Genomic DNA, 12,718 nt, shown 5'->3' with positions numbered 1-12,718 from the left:
GTGATGGACAGGGAGGCCTGGCGTGCTGTGATTCATGGGGTCGCAAAGAGTCGGACATGACTGAGCGACTGATCTGATCTGATAATATTAGTAGAATATCGTACCATTAGTAGAATATCACTGCCCAAGTGGCATAGTGGTAAAGAATCTGCCTGCCAATGCAGGAGACCCAAGAAACAGGGGTTGGGAAGATGCCCTGGAGTAGGAAATGGCAACCCACTCCAGTATTCTTGCCTGGAAAATTCCATGGACGGAGGAGCCTGCCTGTCTACAGTCCATGGGGTCAACAATATGACAGCACACACACATGATATTAGTAGAAAACAGCCTTCAACAAGATGCCTTTTCTGACCATAGCAGTTACTAGAGGAAATGGGACTTTTTCTTCTAATATAGGAAATAAAGAAAAATTATAGTAAGTGGAAGTAATGTTAACATACAGGCCTATATCCTATGTTCAAAATGTGCAATGTTTGAAATACTTAAAGATTCTATTTAAACAGATTTTTAATGAGATGGCTTATTAATAAATACATGATAAATTATAAACTTCTTTGCTAACTTTTCATTTAATCTCAGAAATGTCACTTACAGTACTTTGATCTAAGTTATCTCTTATCTTTAACATGTAAGTTGCATTATGGATAGGAAGTTAAAAGAAGATCATTAAGTACAGGTCTATTTGAAAAAGAAATAAGGCTAGTATTTTCTTTTTTGACTACTACATTTTGCACATGAAATTTAGCTGACAGTTATTACTGCTTGATTCTGTCTTGTGACTGTGAACATCCTATAATTATATATGAAATTCTAAGTGCTTCAGAGTCTCCACAGGTTCTATGAACGGAAGCTGTGGAGAACCATTGATGTGGAGGAAGAAACACTAAGTTTGGTGTCAGAAGTTCGTGGGTTCATTCTTCTCTAATTTCCTAGTGGGTATGAACAAGCCATTTAGCATTCAAAGCCTTGGCTCTCCTGTCAAGTAAAGGTGATACTTGCTTTGTTTCTGAGGGTTATGATTTTCAAATGAGATCATTCTCGAAAAAGTAGATTCATAACTACAAAGTGACCTTATAACTGAGTTAGTGATTTGCCTGAGAAAACAAGTTGATTAGTAATGGACAGGTGATTGGAACCTTGGTATATTTTCATGTTTTCTTTACTTAAATTTTTAACCTTTCCATAGAAATATTATTTGGGGAAGTACTTAGTATGTAAATTTATTTTATATTTGGTAATACATTAGAAATAAACAGCAGATCTTAATAGTATTGTTAGTCCAAAGTCAAATCACTTCTGTAATTTGCTTTACTTTTGACCTCTCTTTTTGTGATAATAACAAGTGAATTATAAGGTTGACCTGAAAGAAAAAGTTTTGGAGACAGAATCTTACTGTGCTTTTACTCAATGGTCCTGTCCTTCCTCTCGGCGACCCTTTGGACTGAAGCCTACCAGGTTCCTCTGTCCATGGACTTTTCCAGACAAGAATCCTGGAGTGGGTTGCCATTTCCTATTCCAATCTTCCTAGTGTCTTACTAGGTAAGATTATTCCTGAAGTTCAGTTTTAGGAAATCTGCTGGAATCTTCTGTCATATATGGATTGTAGAAGAGAATCCTATGTAAGACTTCACACATTAATTAAAGTCAGCATCTGTGCTGCAAATAAAGCATGAAGGTGGTGGTATAGGAGCTCTAAACACTTACACAAGTAGGATAAAACTCTTCTTTCAGTGAAACTCTTGGCTAGCCAGTGTGGAGAATACTGTGGTGACTTCTCTCTCATTGTGTTCCAGAAGTTGATCTTCTGTACCCTTTGGTATCAGTTGAGGTTAGTCAAGCACAGATCCCTTTATGTTACAGAAATAAAACATGAAACTTTTTTGACCTCTTTGTGGTATGTAGGCTTGTAGCTCTTTTTTAGTTCTTAATAGGTGCCCTTTTTACATAATTTCAGTAATTCAAAATTTTACATTTAAGAAAAGCAGTGCTGCACACAAATTATGTAGCTAGAGGCTGAATGAAGATGTTGCCAGTTACTTTACCTGTGATTTTTCATTTGATAACTTTTGTCTCCTTGTATCAAAAAGAACAGGTTATCCATTTCAAGTTTCTAATAGACTTCTACCTCAGCGCCTTCCCTCTTTTTCTGTTTCTGGTTTGGTTGTGTTGGGTCTTCACTGCTGTGTGGCTTCTCTAGTTACGGTATATGGGCTCTGGAGTGTGCAGGCTCAGTAGTTGTGGCACATGGTCAGCAGCCTCCCTCTTGAACGTGAGAAGGTACTCTTAGAATTGCCCTTGTGACCTGTCAGAATGGCTATCATCAAAAAATCTACAAACAGTAAATGTTGCAGTGGGTGTGGAGAAAATTCTTGTACTGTTGGTAGGAATGCAAATTGATATAGCCACTATGGGGAGCAGTGTGGAGATTCCCTAAAAAACTAGAAATAAAACCATATGACCTAGCAATCCCACTACTAGGTATATACCCTGAGGAAACTAAAATTGAAAAAAGACACATGTGACCCAGTGTTCATTGAAGCCCTATTTACGGTAGCTAGGACGGGGAAGCAACCTAGAGGGCCATCAACAGATAAATGGATAAAGAAGCTGTGGTGTGTATATACAATGCAATATTACTCAGCCATAAAAGGCACACATTTGAGTCAGTCCTAATGAGGTGGATGAACCTAGAGCCTGTTATACAGAGTGAGGTAAGTCAGAAAGAGAAAAACAATTATTGTATACTAAAGCATGTATTTGGAATCTAGAAAGATGGTACTGATGACCCTATTTGCAGAGCAGCAATGGGGACACAGATGTTGAAAACAGACTTAGCGATGCAGCTTGGGGATGGGGAGAAAGGAAAGGGTGGGAGGTGTGGCGGAGAATCAGGTGGAAACGTTATTACCATATATACATAGCCAATGGGAATTTGCGGTGTGACTCAGGGAACTCTAATGGGGCTCCGTAACAACCTACAGGGCTGGAATGGGGAGGTGTATGTATTTATCCCATGCAGATGAGTTTTTACCCTGTTTTAAAACAGATATTCAAGTGGGAGGGGCATCGGTCAACCTATGGCTGATTCATGTTGATGTTTGATAGAAACCAGTGCAATACTGTAAAGCAATTATCCTTCAGTTAAAAAAAAATTGCCCTTGTGAGATACGGCCAATATGCTAACTCATTTATTTTTATATTCTTTGTGATGCAGAGTAAATCCTGAATTTTCCTTCCAAACATACAGACAAACATACAGACAGTACAGAGAATAATATAATGATTATGTGTGTACCACTCTGTATGGACAGGTGTCACATTTTGTCACTTTGTACTCTCTAGCACCCTTTCTAAAAGTGATGTTCTTTATTTTCCTCTCAGATGATTGCTCTAGCACTGCAGATACCACTACAGGAATTTCTTCATACTTTGCAAAAAATACTTTATTAATCTCTCATACATAAAGCATAATTCTGTTCTTTGGAAGGGAAAGGATGAGAAGCTCAGCAATGTTTTCTATATAGAGCTAATAGGTCACAGGGAGAAATACAGGTTAATTTCCAGCTTATTACCTTAGTATTTTTTTTAGGAATTTTATTTATGGTGTGCCATGAATAAGGATACTAAATATTTACCTTTGCTAATAAGTTTTTGTTTTGAGAATTAAAAACAAAAGGTGTCTTTTGAGCTGTTATATTTCACATGTATACTGATTGATAAACCCTATTTCACACAAAGGATAATTAAATAAAATTTTTCTAGTTTTCTGAGGTGAGTTGTATTCTGTGTTGGTTATGGAAAACTACGCTGTTAAAGATAATCCAAATGTAGAGTTCTTTAGAAATGAGATGCTTTCCTAATTAGTGAAGCTGTCTCATTCATATTAAGTGTTCTATACATTTTGCTATGGCTATGAGAGAGTTTCTGTACTGCCCCTCACCCCCCATTCATATATTGAAATCCTAACACCCCTCCTCTAGCCTGCTCACCCTGCTGCCATTGTGATGGCGTTAGGTGGTGGGGGCCTTTGGGAGGTGATAAGGTTTTCAGAATGGAGCCCTTCTGATGGAATTAGTGCCATTTGAAAAACTCCAAAGAGCTCCTTCCCTTTTTCTGTCAAGTGAGGATATAGCCAGAAGACCATCATCTATGAAGCAGGAAGCTGATCGCCAGATATCAAATCTGTTGGTGCTTTAATTTGGACTTCTGGCTCCAGAACTGTGAGAAATAAATTTCTGTTGTTTATACACCATCCAGTCTATGGTATTTTGTTAAATAAGCGGCCTAAATGGACTAGGGCATATTAAACATGTTTAAAGGATAGAAAAGGAAAATAGAAAATTAAATGGATAAAATTGGTAGCTAACATAGGGGTATATTGTGCTTGGTAAAATGTAACTGCTTCTTAAAAGTTGATACAATGTTGAAATTGAGAACACTTAAGTGCAATAGAAAAGTTGAATTGATGTTAGACTTCTATATACATAAAACTAGATTTCTTCATTTAAAGTCTTCTATTTCTTTAAATTTAATTGTTACCCAGTGTAGTATATTTCGGAGAAGGCAATGGCACCCCACTCCAGTACTCTTGCCTGGAAAATCCATGGATGGAGGAGCTTGGTGGGCTGCAGTCTATGGGGTCGCTAAGAGTCGTACATGACTGAGTGACTTCACTTTCACTTTTCACGAATTTCATGCATTGGAGAAGGAAATGGCAACCCACTCCAGTATTCTTGCCTGGAGAATCCCAGGGATGGAGGAGCCTGGTGGGCTGCCGTCTATGGGGTCGCACAGAGTTGGACACGACTGAAGCGACTTAGCAGCAGCAGTAGTATATTTCAAATTATCTTCAAAATGAAAAAGCAAAATCTTAGGGTTTCACTTAACTCAGTGAAGAGTCAATCTACTCCCTCCCTCTCAAAATTCCTCTTGATCTTTTGGGTAGATGAAAGGTAGGGAGGGGTGAATTTAAAAATAGATGGTTCTCAGTTGGCAATAGGTAGGTCACTTATCTCACCTGAAATTAAATGATTTATTTACTTATGGATTGAAAATTCGACATGAACAGTAAATACTTGCGGTCTCTTTTTTCTTCATGTAATCTTCTAGATATTTCTAAGTATTGGATAAATGAACTACTTCATAGTTAGTTCAGGACTACTTTTAGATAGCTCTTGGGGCTAATAAACTCTAGGCTTCAGAACTTTTAAATAATTTTAAGTAAAGATGAGCTAGAGGTCAGCCTGGGCTTGGGCCAGAGACCCACTTCACTGCCGGTGCTTGCCCTGAATTGACAAGGCATTTCTAGGAGAGTGTGTGTGTGCGCCTGCACCAGATTTTGAAAAATTGGAGCTGATCACTCTTCAGCCTACTAAGGTTTTCTTTCAAACAATTAAGATCTAATTCCTGTATGTGCTTGTTTAGCTACCTACTGTGTTTAAAATGGCAATAATTTACAATAGTATTTATTTTGTGTTCTTATTCTAACATCTTTCCTTAGTTCTTTTTTTATAAAGGAAACAGATTGGATTAGGTGATCTCCAAGGTAATTTTCAGCTTGGATATTATATGTTCACTTTCTTCTTTTTAAAATATATGTGTATATTTTAAAACATTTAAAACACAGTAAATAAGATAGCAAATACTCATTTACTCACCACTCAGAACTATAAATTATGCAAATTTTGATCCTTTGAGAAACAAATGCAGTCTTACATATTCACTTGTAGCCACCTCATGCCCAAGTCCTATTAATTCTCTCTTTATCTAAGGTAATAATGATTCCGGGGTTCTTGAATTTCATACCCTTGTTTATACTTTTACTGTATATATGTACTTGTATCTGTGAATGATATACGTGGTGTTGGATTTTGTGTTTTAAAATTTTTGCAAAGTGGTATTGTGTGTATCTTTCAGTTTTTTATTTTTTTATTTTTTTTCTATTTTTTGGCATATGTATGTTGATACATGTAGCTCTAGTTTATTTAGTTTAACTGCCTGTATAGTACTCCATTGTACAATATATCAAATATGTGTGTCTCACTGTTAATGGATATTTGAGTTGTTTCCTTTTCTGCTTCAGTGCTGCAGTGATCATTGGTATACATTTCTTTGTGCATGTATTTCTTTATAGAAAGATTTGTGGAAGTGAAACTGCTGGGAAATAGATTGTGAATATCTTTAACTTTACTAGATGTTGCTAAATTATTCTCTAAAACGTCAGTATATGCTCATCAGCAGTATATGGACATTTCTTTTTCTAGTGTCCTAGCCTATACTTGAAATTGTCAGATTTTAACATTTTTGCAGATGTGATGGGTGTGAAATGATATCTCATTTTAATTTTCATTTGCCTGATTTATTAATTCTGGGTGCTGGATATATGGATATGAATTTATTACTATGTGTTTTAAATGTTTCATGAATTAATGTTTTAAAAGGAAAAAAGATACTCTTATACAACACTTATCTTATAAAGGATCTTGGAGATCATCTCATCTAGCATTCTTAAATTATAATGCAGCCAGGAGAGTTAAGGTTAGTCATTAGAGTAATAATAACATAGAAAATGGTACTTACTATCCATTGTGATATTCTCTTCTGGGATATAATATTTCAGTTTTTGAATTGAAGCTCATGAGTCTTTTATGATTTCTGTTTTTATTGGATTTTAATTTTTTAATTTAATTTAAAATTTTAATTTTAATACTGTCTGCTAATCATTGAGAAGTTTTTGTTATTTATCTTTTTGCATTTAGGTCAGTCTGGGAAGAAGTTAGAAATCAGGTGTGGTTTTTTTTTTTTTTTTGTATGAAAAACTAGTATCAGCATTAAGCATTGGATTCTTTCCTTATTAATTTTATTTAGTATCACCTGTATCAGCTACCAAATGTTTGGGTTTGGTTTTATTTTATTTTCTTTAAGCACTGTTACTGCATTACTTTATTTCAAATAACTTTATATTAAGCTTTGAAATCTGTGAGCCAGAACTTACTTTTATTTTCAGAGCTGTTTTTCTTAGACTTTCATTCTTCCATAATCCATAACATATGTGGAATAATATATATATGGAATATATATGGAATAAAATATTCCATAAGAATTTAAAACCAGTGTATCAAGTTTCTTTGGGGATATTATTGGGAAATGCATTGAGTATTAACTTGAGAGTTGACATAGTATACATTGCCATTTATTTGTTGTGAATTTTACAGTTTTCTTTATAAATTCTTTTTACACTTTACTGAATTTATTCCTAGATATTTGGTCTATGCATATTTAGGATTTTTTTTTCTATTACATTTGATCATTGGTGGTGTTGATTTTGTAGCCATTAACTTGGGGGACCTCCCATCACTACTAATAGTTTGTAACTCTTTTAGATTATTGTAAGCAACTGATTCTTTCTCCAGTGATCTTTTAAAAATACAAGTCTTATTTTGTTACTGTTTAAAATTATTTTGTGACTTTCTGTTGCTTTTAGAGTAAAATGGGAATCCTTAATTGATCTACAAGGTCCCGTGAGATCTGGATTCTCTCTGCTTCCTCAGATTTGACTCACATTCTCCTTTTTTAGAACCATATAACAGTATTGGCCTGTATTCAGTTTTTTGAGCTATCCAATCTCCTTGTTGGAAACCTTTCACCCAGTGCGTTTCAGTCTGCTTAGACTGTGGGCAAGAATCCCTTAGAAGAAGTAGAGTAGCTCTCATAGTCAACAAAAAGAGTCTGAAATGCAGTACTTGGGTGCAATCTCAAAAACGACAGAATGATCACTGTTCATTTCCAAGGTAAATAATTCAGTTTCATAGTAATCCAAGTCTATGCCCCAACCACTAATGCCAAAGAAGCTAAAGTTGAATGGTTCTGTGAAAACCTACAAGACTTTCTAGAACTAACTGGAATGCAAAATTAAGAAGTCAGAAGATAACCTGGAGTAAAAAGCAAGCTTGGCCTTGGAGTAAAAAATGAATCAGGGCAAAGGCTAACAGTTTTGCCAAGAGAACGCATTTGTTATAGCAAACACTCTCTTCAAACAACACAAGAGAAGGCTTTACACATGGACATCACCAGATGGACAATGCTGAAATCAGATTGATTATATTTTTTGCAGCTGAAGATGGAGAAGCTCTATATAGTCACCAAAACAAGACGAGAAGCTGATTGTGGCTCATCAATGAATTCCTTATTGCAGAATTTGGATTTCAATTGAAGAAAGTAGGGAAGACCACTAGACATTCAGATCAGATCAGATCAGTCTCTCAGTTGTGTCCGACTCTTTGCGACCCCATGAATCGCAGCACGCCAGGCCTCCCTGTCCCTCACCAACTCCTCGAGTTCACTCAGACTCATGTCCATCGAGTCAGTGATGCCATCCAGCCATCTCATCCTCTGTCGTCCCCTTCTCCTCCTGCCCCCAATCCCTCCCAAAGACTCCCATCGGAGTCTTTTCCAATGAGTCAACTCTTCGCATGAGGTGGCCAAAGTACTGGAGTTTCAGCTTTAGCATCATTCCTTCCAAAGAAATCCCAGGGCTGATCTCCTTCAGAATGGACTGGTTGGATCTCCTTGCAGTCCAAGGGACTCTCAAGAGTGTTCTCCAACAGCACAGTTCAAAAGCATCAATTCTTCGGCACTCAGCCTTCTTCACAGTCCAACTCTCACATCCATACATGACCACAGGAAAAACCATAGCCTTGACTAGAAGAACCTTTGTTGGCAAAGTAATGTCTCTGCTTTTGAATATGCTATCTAGGTTGGTCATAATTTTCCTTCCAAAGAGTAAGCGTCCTTTAATTTCATGGCTGCAGTCACCATCTGCAGTGATTTTGGAGCCCAGAAAAATAAAGTCTGACACTGTTTCCACTGTTTCCCCATCTATTTCCCATGAAGTGGTGGGACCAGATGCCATGATCTTCGTTTTCTGAATGTTGAGCTTTAAGCCAACTTTTTCACTCTCCACTTTCACTTTCATCAGGAGGCTTTTGAGTTCCTCTTCACTTTCTGCCATAAGGGTGGTGTCATCTGCATATCTGAGGTTATTGATATCTCTCCCGGCAGTCTTGATTCCAGCTTGTGTTTCTTCCAGTCCAGCGTTTCTCATGATGTACTCTGCATATAAGTTAAATAAACAGGGTGACAGTATACAGCCTTGACGAAATCCTTTTCCTATTTGGGACCAGTCTGTTGTTCCATGTCCAGTTCTAACTGTTGCTTCCTGACCTGCATACAAATTTCTCAAGGGGCAGATCAAGTGGTCTGGTATTCCCATCTCTTTCAGAATTTTCCACAGTTGATTGTGATCCACACAGTCAAAGGCTTTGGCATAGTCAATAAAGCAGAAATAGATGCTTTTCTGGAACTCTCTTGCTTTTTCTGTGATCTAGCGGATGTTAGCAATTTGATCTCTGGTTCCTCTGCCTTTTCTAAAACCAGCTTGAACATCAGGAAGTTCACGGTTCACGTATTACTGAAGCCTGGCTTGGAGAATTTTGAGCATTACTTTACTAGCATGTGAGATGAGTGCAATTGTGTGGTAGTTTGAGCATTCTTTGGCAGTGCCTTTCTTTGGGATTGGAATGAAAACGGACCTTTTCTAGTCCTGTGGCCACTGCTGAGTTTTCCAAATTTGCTGGCATATTGAGTGCAGCACTTTCACAGCATCATCTTTCAGGATTTGGAATAGCTCAACTGGAATTCCATCACCTCCACTAGCTTTGTTCGTAGTGATGCTTTCTAAGGCCCACTTGACTTCACATTCCAGGATGTCTGGCTCTAGGTGAGTGATCACACCATCATGATTATCTGGGTCGTGAAGATCTTTTTTGTACAGTTCTTATGTGGATTCTTGCCATTTCTTCTTAATATCTTCTGCTTCTGTTAGGTCCATACCATTTCTGTCCTTTATCGAGCTCATCTTTGCATGAAATGTTCCTTTGGTATCTCTGATCTTCTTGAAGAGATCCCTAGTCTTTCCCATTCTGTTGTTTTCCTGTATTTCTTTGCATTGATTGCTGAAGAAGGCTTTTTTATCTCTTCTTGCTATTCTTTGGAACTTTGCATTCAGATGACCTAAATCACATCCCTTATGATTATACAGTAGAATTGACAATAGATTCAAGGTATTAGATCTGATAGATGGAGTGCCTGAAGACCTGTGGACTAAGGTTAGTGAATTGTCCCAGAGGTGCTGATCAAAACCATTCCCAAGAAGAAGAAATACTAAAAGGCAAAATGGTTGTCTGAGGAGGCCTTACAAATAGCTGAGAAAAGAGAAGCGAAAGGCAAAGGAGAAAAAGAAAGATATACCTATCTGAGTACAGATTTCCGAAGAATAGTAAGGAGAGATAAGAAAGCCTTCCTCAGTGATCAGTGCGAAGAAATAGAGGAAAAAAATAGAATGGGAAAGACTAGAGATCTCTTCAAGAAAATTAGATAAACCAAGGAAACATTTAATGCAAAGATGGGCACAATAAAGGACAGAAATGCTATGGACCCAGCAGAAGCAGAAGATATTAAGAAGAGATGGCAAGAATACGCAGGAGAACTGTACAAAAAAGGTCTTCATGACCCAGATAAGCACAGTGGTCTCATCTGTCACCTAGAAGCAGACATCCTGGAATGCAAAGTAAAGTTGACCTTAGGAAGCATCACTACTAACACAGGTAGTGGAGGTGATGAAATACCAGCTGAGCTATTTCAAATCCTCAAAGATGATGCTGTGAAAGCTCTGCACTCAATATGCCAGCAAATTTGGAAAACTCAGCAGTGGCCACAAAACTGGAAAAGGTCAGTTTTCATTCCAATCCCAAAGGCAATGCCAAAGAATGTTCAAACTACTGCACAATTGCACTCATCTCACATTATAGCAAAGTAATGCTCAAAATTCTCCAAGCCAGGCTTCAACAATGCGTGAACTGAGAACTTCCAGATGTTCAAGCTGGATTTAGAAAAGGCAGAGGAACCAGATCCAATTGCCAATATCAGTTAGATCTTTAAAAAAGCAAGAGAGTTCCAGAAAAACATCCACTTCTGCTTCATTTACTATGATAAAGCCTTTGTGGATCACAGTAAACTGTGGAAAATTCTTCAAGAGATGGGAATACCTCGCCATCTTACCTGCTTCCTGAGAAACCTGTATGCAGGTCAAGAAGAATCAGTTAAAACTGGACATGGAACAACAGACTGGCTAAAAGTTGGGAAAGAAGTACGTCAAGGCTGTATATCATCACCCTGCTTATTTAACTTATATGCAGAGTACATCATGTGGAATGCTGGGGTGGATGAAGCTCAAGCTGGACTCAATATTGCAGGGAGAAATATTAATAAATTCAGATATGCAGAGGACACCACCCTTATGACAGAAAGTGAAGAACTAAAGAGCCTTTTGATGAAAGAATAGGAGAGTGAAAAAGCTGGTTTAAAACTCAGCATTCAAAAAATGAAGATCATGGCATCTGGTCCCATCATTTCATGGCTCATAGATGGGGAAAGAGAAACAATGACAGGCTTTATTTTCTTGGGCTCTAGAATCACTGCGGATGGTGACTGCAGCCATAAAATGAAAAGATACTTGCTCGTTGGAAGAAAAGCTATGCCCAACCTAGACAGCATATTAAAAAGCAGACATTACTTTACTGAGAAAGGTTCATATAAGCTATGGTTTTTCCAGTAGTCATGTGTGGATGTGAGAGTTGGACCATGAAGATACCTGAGCACTGAAGAATTGATGCTTTTGAACTGTAGTGTTGGAGAAGACTCTTGAGAGTCCCTTGCACAGCAAGGAGATCAAACCAGCCCATCCAATAGGAAATCAGTCCTGAATATTCATTGGAAAGTCTGATGCTGAAATTGAAGCTTCAATACTTTGTCCACCTGATGTGAAGAACTGACTCATTGGCAAAGATCTTGATGCTGGGAAGAGTGAAGGCAAGAGGTGAAAGGGATGATAGAGGATGAGATGGCTGGATGGCATCACTGACTTGATGGACGTGAGTTTGAACAAGCTCTGGGAGTTGGTGATGGACAGGGAACCCCGGCGTGTTGCAGTCCATGAGGTTGCAAAGAGTCGGACATGACTAAGCGACTGAATGAACTGAACTGAGTATACAGTTAGCTAGCAATTTTTTTCCATCCTTTTGGGCTCAGCTTAAATATTACTCAGGGAAACCTTCCTTGAGAATCTTGTTGTATTTATTAGTATAGGGTTTTCTTGTATGGTACAGTTATTGAATTCTGCTTTTCCTCAGTAAGTACTTAACTCATCTGATACTAAATAATTACTTTTGAATTGAAGATTAATGAGAAAAATCAATGTTTTTTTTAATTGCAGATTCAGGCATTTGTGAGTGTTGGATGATTGAATGTTCGTATACTGATTTATCAAAATTGCATTTTTTCCCCTCCAATTAGAGAAATATTACAATAACTGCTTAAAAGAAAATTTGTAATTAGGCTACTGTCAAGTATTTTACTGTACATTAATAGACGATTAAATGTGCTTAGTGTTTGATCTTATGTCCTTCAAGTAGACATGGTCTTTAGAAATACAATTTTCTGTCTTTTAATAGATACAGTCTAGTTCACTTAATGGAGAAGGCAATGGCACCCCACTCCAGTACTCTTGCCTGGAAAATCCCATGGATGGAGGAGCCTGGTAGGCTGCAGTCCACGGGGTCGCTAAGAGTCAGACACGACTGAGCGACTTCACTTTCACGTT

General features: G+C 37.6%; 1 protein-coding gene across 7 annotated transcripts in view; it reads left to right on the top strand.

Annotated features, from left to right (window-relative positions):
- The window catches only part of UBE3A (ubiquitin protein ligase E3A), a 94,433-nt gene that overhangs the window by 4,347 nt on the left and 77,368 nt on the right, over nt 1–12,718 (top strand). The gene's annotated exons all lie outside the window — the stretch shown is intronic.

This window comes from Bubalus kerabau, chromosome 19, assembly GCF_029407905.1.
Source record: "Bubalus kerabau isolate K-KA32 ecotype Philippines breed swamp buffalo chromosome 19, PCC_UOA_SB_1v2, whole genome shotgun sequence".
NCBI classification, from domain to species: domain Eukaryota; kingdom Metazoa; phylum Chordata; class Mammalia; order Artiodactyla; family Bovidae; genus Bubalus; species Bubalus kerabau.
The sequence above is the reverse complement of the archived record's forward strand: the minus strand, read 5'-3'. Positions and strand labels throughout refer to the sequence as shown.